At 39.7% G+C, this 8,670-nt stretch overlaps 1 non-coding gene across 1 annotated transcript; it reads right to left on the bottom strand.

Moving 5' to 3' along the window:
- Positions 1-213: 213 nt before the first annotated feature.
- LOC141654230 (small nucleolar RNA R71) lies at positions 214-320 on the bottom strand. Its single transcript, XR_012547793.1, has one exon. It is a non-coding gene; the product is annotated as a small nucleolar RNA R71 (small nucleolar RNA).
- Between the last annotated feature and the right edge of the window lie 8,350 nt (positions 321-8,670).

Here is an 8,670-nt window from a genome sequence, read left to right as displayed (position 1 = left end):
TCTCATATGGAAACCTTTTGCGATTATTGTGAAGCTATCTCTCAAACGGGCGTGACTCAAGACCAAATAAGATGGGTCTTATTTCCTTTTTCGTTAATCGGCACCGCAAAGCAATGGTTGAAGGGCCTTGATAAGGCCACCCTTGGAATAGATTCTTGGAAGAAGCTAGCTCCAGCTTTCTACCAAAAATTCTACCCACCGGAAAAGACCAATATGCTAAGAGCTCAAATTACGGGTTTTAAGCAAAGGGATGAAGAATCTTTGTATGAAGCTTGGGAGCGGTTCAAAGGTATTTGTCGCTCATGTCCTCACCATGGACTTAGCGAATGGTTTTTAGTGCAACAATTTTGGAATGGTTTATATGAAGATTCTAGGAACATTCTCAATATGGGATCAAATGGAATGTTCACCGAAGTTGATGACAATCAAACATGGAACAAGATTGAGGAAATGGCGGTCCATAATTCACAATATAGTAGGCCTCGCAAGGCTACTAGAGGAGGAAAGTATGAAGTGGACACCGTTACTCAATTGGGTGCTCAACTTAGTGCTCACATTGACACAATCAACTTGAAGTTTGAACAAGCTATGGCTAGACTTGAGGAAAGCTCAAAATCATCAAAGCATCATGTCAATGCCATGACGGCATCCTCATCAATCCCAAGCGGGATATGTGAGAATTGTGGAACCTTGGGTCATGACTCAAGTGAGTGTGGGGAACAACCGAACAAGTTAATGCTTTCCAAGCTTACAAAAGTGGTACCCCTTATTCAAATTTTTACAATGAAAACACCAAGTTCCATCCAAATCTTTCATACAAAAGCCAAAATATCCAAAACCCTCAAACAACATACACTCCACCACCCATGAGAAATCAAAATCAAAGACCCTTTTACAATCAAAACCAAGGTTACCAAAATCAAAATCCATACAATCACCACAATGACCAAGGTTTTGATGTCCAAAAAGCGGTCCTTCAAATGCAAAAGAATCAACAAGAATTTTTCACCCAAATGCAAAAAGATAGCCAAGCAAAAGACACCACCATCAACAACATTCTAGCTCACACCAAGATGTTGGAAACACAATTGACCCAACTAGCATCTTCGAGCTCACAAAGACAAAAGGGGCAATTACCACCTCAAAGTAATCCCCTAGACATGAAACGGTTAGTGCCATTCACTTGAGAAGTGGTACAAGATATGAAGCACCGAAGAAGCAAGTTGAGGATGAAGTTGTGAGAGCTAGTGAGAATGAAGTTGCGGTGCAAGAAGGGGAATCATCAAAAGAAGAAAGCTCAAAGAAAAATGAAGACAAAGCCAAAGAAAAGGAGCCCATTGTGATTAGACTTCCTTTTCCAAGTCGTCAAGCCAAGCCTAAATTTGATGATCAACTTGGGAAGTTCATGGAGATTGTGAAGAACTTAGAAGTCTCAATTCCTTTCACGGAATTAATCAATCACGTTCCGGCCTATGCAAAGTACATGAAAGATATCCTCACAAAGAAGAAGTCGATCAGGAAACTTGAGACTATCGCCTTCACTAAGGTGAGTAGTGCAATACTTCAAAGGAGTTCACCTCCAAAGTTAAAGGATCCGGGAAGCTTCTCAATACCGTGTACCATTGGCGACACAACGATCAACAAAGCCTTATGTGATCTAAGGGCTAGCGTGAGTGTCATGCCGTACTCGGTAAGTAAAAGGTTGGGAATGGGAGAGCTTAAATGCACCAATATCACTCTTCAAATGGCCGATAGATCGACGAAGACACCATTAGGGATATGGGAAGATGTCCCCGTGCGAAATGGGAAGTTTTTCATCCCGGTGGACTTTGTCATTGTTGATATGGAGGAAGATTCCAACATTCCAATCATCTTAGGAAGACCTTTCCTACACACCGTCGGTGCGGTGATTGATGTGAAACATGGAGAGCTCACTCTAGAAGTGGGAGATGAAAGCATAACTTTTAATCTTGACAAGACCATGAGAGCTCCTCGTTTGCATGAGCCATGTTTCATGATTGATCATTATAGCCGAAAAGATGAAAAGAAGAAATCGGAACTCCAATGGAGGAAGAAAGTTGAAGATGCTCCATTCAAAGAGCAAGTGAATTGTGACAAGGAGAGCTTGCAAAGCTCATCAAAATCAACCAAGGAAGAAGATGATGGCCTCATTGGCCAAGAAAAGAAATTAGGAGAGTTGTCTCCATCTAAGCAAGAGATTTTCAATGATCAACTCAATGAAGTTTGTGGTCTTTGGGACGACGAATTTGAAGGGATCTTTAATCCCTACATTGGGCATGCCATCGATCATGATCAACAACAAGGGCCACGGTCTATTGAGGACCTCTACCATAACAATGAACAAGCTTTTGATTACTTCTTCAAGGTGTTGAGCAACATCAACAACACCTTGAACATGCCCCCTTGACATCTCATCAAGAATGAGAGTTTGGTGGAGTCCTCCCTAAACCACCACTTGTAAATATTTCTAACTCCCTAACTTACATTTAATTTTTGTATTGCATTTTTGTCATTTTTGGATTTATTTTTACTTTGATCAAAATAATTGTCATGTAAGAGAAAGTGAGGAGGGACTAATGATTTTAATTGATGTGTAGTGCTTTACCTTAGTGTGGGGATGGCAATTGCCTAGGCTATTCATGCCTTAGTAGTGCCCCCGCAATGAAGAACACAAGATTTGAAAGAAAGAAAGAAAGAATGATAAGGGAATGCGTTGGTGCACGGATGGGCCCGAATCAGTGTACACAAGGACCAATCCGAGCGGATTCCTACGAATCCGCCCCGTCTGGAGAAGATCCGAGCGTCTGATGAGAAGACGCCTCTTGGGCTGAGTGAAATTGCAAAAATTCTTGATTTGTTGAAGAATCCGAGCGGATTTACGGAAAGACGCCGTCTCACGAGAATCCGTCCGTCTTTTGAACAATCCGGCCGTCTTGCGGTGAAGAAAAACAAAGAAAAATCTCTGGACAAGAATCCGTCCGTCACCGCACGAAATCCGCCCGTCTCATCTCGGAAGAATCCGAGCGGATTCCCCGAATCCGCCCGTCTTTAGGCGGGATTTTGAAATTTTGAAGGCTGCGAGAATCCGCACGGATTGCGCCCAATCCGCACGGATTGTGCCTGCGTCCTAAAATTGTCGAATTCTTTAAATACCCACCCCACCTTCATTCATTCATTCATTCATTCATAAACACTACCCATAACATCAAAACCCTCATCCTCTCCATCTCAAAAACAAAAACCCTCAACAAAACTCACCAAAATCAAATCAAACCATCTTTCAAATAACAAATCAATCACTCCATCTTCATTAACAATCAAAACTAAGAACAAAATCTTCACCTTTGAGTCGATTTTTGTTCTCATAAAAAAAAGCCTTTCACCTTCAAAATCGATTTGGGCATTCTACAAATTGAAGATTTTTGATCTTTTTCTTGGTTAGTTCATCAAATGGCAAGAACAAAGGGAGCAACAAAGGCACCAAAAGCAAAGGCTCTCTCTCAAAGGCAAAAAGCTCTACAAGCAAAGAAAGCTTTGGCAATGGTGGTATCAACACCAAGCTTGGTAGTGCAACAACAACAACAAATTCCTATGGAAGCATCACCCTCTACTCCGGTAATTAATCAACTCTTGCATTATCCGGAGGTAACATTCATTTCCGATTCCCATAGAAATACATTTGTCAAGTTTGCTATGAAACAAATTCAATCCACCAAATTCATATGCCAAGATGCTTTAGAGAAGTTGGGTGTTCTTGAACAAACAAGAGTCTTTTTCAATGCCATGGGTTTAAAGAAATTGTTTGAAATGAAGGAAGTAACATACCCCTCCCTTGTCTTGGAATTCTTAAGTTCTTTAAAAGTGACAAAAGTTGAGAATAGGGAAAATATTGAGTTTCGTCTAGCTAACACTAGTAGACGCATTACCTTTCCGGAATTGGGTGCAATTTTGGGTCTTAGCGATGAACATAAATTTTATAAGCAATATGGGAAGTATGATCCCGAGCCTCTTTGGGAGGCAATCTCCGGGAAGAAATTTGAAGATTTTAAAGCTTGTCGTGCTCTTTTGGTCCATCATCCGGGCATAAGAATATGGCACAAAGTTGTGGGAAATACCATAATTGCTAGGAAAGACACCAATCATTTCACGGGACTCGATTTTATTCTCCTTGAATCAACTTTGAATATTGGAAGAATTCACACCAAGCCTTACAATTCTTTGAGGCTATTGGTTGATAGATGGCTCCATATAGATAGTGGGAAGAAGGGTCAAACCGTTATTGTTAATGGCGGCCTTGTCACGGTCCTAGCCAAGCACTTTGATCCTAATTTCAATAAGGATAGCAAGTACAAGGCTAAGGATGGTGGCCATCTTATTGATATGTCCATCTTGATTAACAAGTTTAAGTGGGTTGCTCACAATCCCCTTGATACCAAGTATGGGTGGCTTACTAGTGAGGCTCGATCATTCACTTTACCCGCAAAGATTTGCCGTCTTAGTGTCCACCGGACCAACTATTTACTTCCCCTATCCGAAGAAGCCGAGTACATAATTCAACAACAAAAGGGTGATCATGAAACTCCCTCCTCTTCCATTGTTATACCGCCTTACCCCTTTGTGTATGAAGAGTTCAAACCGCAAGGAGTTGAAATTGGAAAAGATTATGTCACTCTTCTTATGCAAGCCATGCACAAGCAAGCTTATGAAGATCGGAAGAATGCATATTTGGCTCAATATCCTCCCCTCCTACATCTAGCTAGGCAAGGACTCCTTGATCCATCTTGTCCTTTGCCTAGTTGGGCGGATAGAGAAGCCTTATTTCCGGGTGCATCAAGGGACGTGGTAGAAGACAATGAGGTTGTTGGAAATGCTGAGGAGATTGATGACAACATTGAGGAAGAAGCAAGTGGAGATGAAGAAAGAGATGGTGAAGATAATGATGAGGAAGATGATGGTGAAGAAAGCAAGGAAGAAAGTGATAAGGAAAGTGGCAATGTGACCACTTCTCATGAGGGAAGTGGTGATGATAATAGCATGATGGAAGACTAGCCTTGGAGACTCCTACACTCCCATGGTTTGTCTATATCTCTTTGTATTTTATTTCATTTTGATCATTGTTGGTTTAGTCCTAGCAACACCAAAGGACTCACACCTCGGTTCCATTGAGGTGTTCTTTCTTTATTGTTCCCATTTTTGAAAATCCAAAATGACAATCTAGTTTCATGCATAGCATAGTGTGTGCATGAACTCCCCCATGCTTTGACATTAGCAATAGTGTCTTATTTGGTTTGGGGAAGTTAATGCATACACAACGGGAGGTAATCTAAATTATCCTCTCCGTCATAACAAAAACCATGCATCATGTAGTATAGCTTAGTGTAGAATTGCATTTAGTATAGAAATCATGCATCATCTTTGCATAATTTCCATCATTTTGGCCATTGAGGACAATGCCCATATTAGTGTGGGGATGGGAATTCTAACACTTAACTTTTATTCAAAAACCATAAAAATTGAAAAATTGAAAAACCAAAAACAAGTTCATTTCCTTTGTATATATTGTCTTGTATATATTGTGTTTGTTCATCCTTGTTCACTTTGATTGACTACGCCACATCCGAGACATGAGGATATTGAAGACCGCATGGTATGATCTTTCCAATCTCCTTTTTCCTCTTTATGTTAATGACTATGTGGCTTTATTTTGATTAATGCGGTAAAACAATGTGAACTTAGGATTGCATTTAGTCTATTCGGCATATTAGTTGGTAGAATCATTTGCATTAGGATGTTTATATGCTAGTTGCATCATGGCATGTAGTTGCATGTTAGAAAATTTTGCGAAACCGTCTATTTGGGAAGCTTGACAAATGTATATAGGCCCTAGTAGATGCTTTTTATTCTTAAGACTTTGCTTGTTAGAATACTTGTAAAACACCCTAGGATGTGTCATGCTAGTATCCTTTGACCCATGGTTTAAGGCCTAGTCAAGAGTACCTTGTGGTGTGATAACTCCTTGGCTACCGTTTATTCCAAGGTGACCCTTGAAACCATGCATACTTCCATCATTCATCCATATTCTACCACATTTTTGTCATCAAAGGGAATGGGCACAAAAAGAAATCAATTTGAGTTCAAAGAAATGAAAAGTGAAAGAAAGTTTGCAAAAATGCATCAAAAGAAAAGAGGAGCAAAAATAGAACTCCTAAAGCTTCAAATACAAGGCACCCTCATTACTAATTGGGGTGACTTTGAAAATGTTCAAAAAGAAATGCAAAAAAAAAAAAAAAGTTGTCAAGTATTGAAATGCCAAAAATCAAAAGAATGGCAAAGAAAGTGTTCTCAAATGTTATATGCCAAAAGAAATTGGGGGGAAAAACAAAAACAAAAGCAAACTCCCAAAGTGAAACTCAAATATCTATCGATCCCTTTATCCATCATATCCATTTTTGTGCATGGTAGAGAGGGGACGACCCTTCTTCTTGTCTAGGCAAGAGGGGGAATTCCGCGATCCTCCAGTGTTTCTAACACCATAGGGAGTCTACTCTTGACAAAAGCATTTAACGATTGAGGACAAAGGTACCCTAGCTTGACACAACTTGGAGGTGATTTATTGGTATCCTTCTAGGCTTAGTAGTTTGAAGAAATTGCATCTATGAAGGATTGTGTACCCTTGAATTGCTTCCCTTATAGATAATTTCCGCCACTTAGATGAGGAAAGTGGCTATTCTTTTTGTAGATGCATCCATTATGTGTTTTTGTGTGCTTAATGTTAGGATGTGTCGCCATTTTGGCAAGACCCACCTTGCCTTGCAAGAAGGCATCCTACCTCATGGTTGTCTTGTTGTGAGTTGAAGGGGCGGAGTGAGACCCGCTAATTGTCTCATATCGGCTATTATTATTAGGTTAGGTTAGTATTGGTCCTAGTCTTTGTCACCTCTTTACTCGGGACGAGCAAAGGTTCGGTTTGGGGATATTTGATGTGACCATAATTGGCGCATATTTAGCCCCCGAATTACCATTGTTTTCATGCTTTTTAGTGCCTATTTGGGTCATTTCTTATCTTTAGTTCTTTGTTTTGCATATTCTTTGAGATTTTGATCCCTTGGTAGGAAAGGAGTAAGAATCTTGCATTTTCATGGCAAAACAAGGCTAAATTGATCATATTCAATGACCAAGCATCAAGGAGAGACAAGACTAGAAGGCCTTTGTACATAGCATAGTAGAAGAGCAATGTTGAGAAAAGGATCCTTGAGTCCCCAAGGAAATCCCCAAGGAATTCATGAAGAAAAGGAAGAAAAGAAGAAGAAAAGATCTTTGACAAACAATCCGAACGGATTGTACACAATCCGTCCGTCCGCCCAAGCACGGTCGGCGTCCATGAAGGAATCCGCTCGGATTCCCCCTCGCCAATCCGAGCGTCTTGCCCAAGAATCCGCTCGGATTCATCAGCCCAGATCCGGCCGTCCCGACTCCCATCCGCACGGATTGCGGCAAAGACGTTTTCATTCTTCTAGCAACGATAAGAGAAGCCCTTCTCTCGGAGAATACCGGAGTCTCCTTGCTCAACTTAAAAGTGTAATTACTAGTTTAGCCCTTAGTTAACCCTAATGCATCCTCCCTAATTTTCACTATAAATACCCCATTAGTCTAATTAGAGGAGCATGTTCTTCTTATCAATAATTAGTGTAGTTAATATCAATCAAATCTCTCTTCAATATTGTAATCAAATATTAATCAAGTTTTAATCCAAGTTTTAGTTCTTTAATCTCTCTCTTGTTCTTACTTTATTTTGGGTAATTGAAGATTATTTGGGTTATTATTGGGAGATTGACAACCTCTCAATCTAGGATTCAAGTACTTCTATTATTCTTGCTTTATTATTGGAATCATTAGTAGGTATAATCTCTTAATCCCTTTTTAATTATTGCTAATTACTTTTATTTATTCATCATGTTTCATTATGTTAGTATGATTGACAACCTTTCTAGCATGATCAATATGATAATGAGTGAGTAGTCTCTTAGCTAGGGTTTAATGGGTGATTAGGGAAACCAACATGGGGAATGATTCATGCTTAAATTAATATGCTTTCATATCTTATTTGCTTGCTTGTTTTGATCTTAATACATGCACATGTTATATTTGATGAAATGCTAAGCCTATGAATCCTTGCATTTACTATCATCTTCTATCCTTTCAACTTGACTTGTAAGACATAACCCAACTCGAGTCTTGTTAGACCATGCATGTGTTAAGTAGGGAAGATTAAGTCGACTTGTAGGTGTTGTACAATCCAAGAGATTCGGCTCCGGGACCCAAACTTTCCTAGGATTGTAAGATATAACCCAACTCAATCCATCACAACAATAATTGCTTGCTTATAATTTGAGAACATGTTTGTATGATCATATCCCATGATTCCCCTATGAACCCATGACACCCTAGTGCTTTTAATCAATTGTTTACACCCCTTATTTTATTTACCTTGTTAGTTTATTTTCATTGCTATCTTAGTTTAGTAACCTTCTACATCAACCCAATTTGTGACACCCCTAGACACCACTAGTTACAATAGAATCTTCATTTCAATACCCGTCCCTTGGGATCCGACCTTTACTTGCCTCTTTACTAATTGTAGAGTTGTTT

This window comes from Silene latifolia, chromosome 4, assembly GCF_048544455.1.
Source record: "Silene latifolia isolate original U9 population chromosome 4, ASM4854445v1, whole genome shotgun sequence".
In the NCBI taxonomy this organism is placed as follows: Eukaryota; Viridiplantae; Streptophyta; class Magnoliopsida; order Caryophyllales; family Caryophyllaceae; genus Silene; species Silene latifolia.
Note: the sequence above shows the minus strand (reverse complement) of the source record. Positions and strands in the feature narration are given on the sequence as shown.